This window comes from Plasmodium reichenowi, chromosome 7 (assembly GCF_001601855.1).
Source record: "Plasmodium reichenowi strain SY57 chromosome 7, whole genome shotgun sequence".
NCBI lineage: Eukaryota > Apicomplexa > Aconoidasida > Haemosporida > Plasmodiidae > Plasmodium > Plasmodium reichenowi.
The window spans coordinates 1,136,252-1,137,792 of NC_033652.1; the positions used below are offsets into that span (position 1 = coordinate 1,136,252).

General features: G+C 24.7%; 1 pseudogene, besides 1 other annotated feature; it reads left to right on the plus strand.

The window, feature by feature from the left end:
- Positions 1-27: 27 nt before the first annotated feature.
- Positions 28-1,541, plus strand: PRSY57_0728200 (serine/threonine protein kinase, FIKK family; annotated as a pseudogene; the record flags this gene model as incomplete).
- Positions 28-1,541: a sequence feature.

Here is a 1,541-nt window from a genome sequence, read left to right on the forward strand (position 1 = left end):
TAAATGGATAAATGGATAAATGGATAAATGGATAAATGGACAAATGGACAAATTGACAAATGGACAAATGAACCATTAAATATAATTTATGAACATTCAATAAATTTATGTTAATATGAAAAATTGATCAGTACCTCGATTATACCTTTTATGAGTTCTATATTTACTAAGAAAGGAATAAAAGAAAAGAGTGATAATTGGTTATTAAATAAGAAAACTAATATGTACTTATTCGGAAGATTAAATAAAAATAGCTGTGAGGATAATTTTTTTGAAGATAAGACTAATGATACTGATTGGAGAGGAGATGAACATCGTTTTTGTAAATTGAATATAATGAATAAAGAAAATGAATATATAAATGGTATTATTGATAACAATTGGGATTCTATAAAATATATGAATTAGGCCCATAATAATGAAAGTTGTTCAGATTCGAATAATTTATATAACTGGGAATTAGGGAAACATTGTTTACTTAAGATGTTAGATTTTTCTTATAATTTTTGTGTATATGGTATGAATTATGACGTCTGGGAATTAAAAAGAATAAGAACAAATAATTGTGAAATTGGTAGTTCAAGGGTTCATAAAATGTATGAAACATTTATTAGTTCAAAAAATGGTAATGGAATAAGATTATTCATAAAAAAGATTCCTATTAGTGCATGGATAAAGCAATATAAATTAATGAATGAATATAAAGGAGATTATATGATAAATGCTGAAAATTATGTTATGGAAGCAGTTGCTTTATCTTTTTTGATTGAATATTATCCAGGGATAGCACCTAAGTTATACAGAGTTTTATTTCAACTAGATGTACATTATATCGGTGGTGAATTTCCGCAAGAAAATATTTTCAAAGATTTGGATACATTCAATAGCGTATTAGCATATGAATTGGAATCAAATATGAATGGTTATATTATAATGGTTTCTGAATATTTTGGAGATAATTTAAATGAATATATAAAAAGACAAAGAAAAAAAATGTTTTCTATAGGAAGAAAAAAAATAGAAAAAAAAATTGTTATATAATTGTTTAAATTTATTAAGAAAATTATACAATGCAGGATTATCTCATCTAGATTTTACTAGTCATAATATATTAATATCAGATAAACATGAAACACGTTTATGTGATTTTGAGAAAGCTATTCCTATGTATACTTATAACTTAAGACATGTAAATAATATAAATTGTATTCATCCCTTTGAATCATGTGCTCCTTGTGTTAGTAAGATTCGATTTATTCCTCCTGAATGTTGGGAATAAATTAAAAAACAGGAAGAACTCGATATTACTTATCCATTAGAATATTTAAAGTCTATTACAGATCAAGAAGAACGAAAAACGTTTTATTTTAATGTTTCATCAGTTGATAAATATATGTTGGGAATCGTATTTATATGAATTTGGAATTATAATTTTTTATGGAAGCGTTCTGATCCATCATGTGATGAACAATATTTAAAATTTGAACAATTTGACATGAACCTTGATTTTTTTAAAAAGACGAAAAGATGGCCAAAAGAAT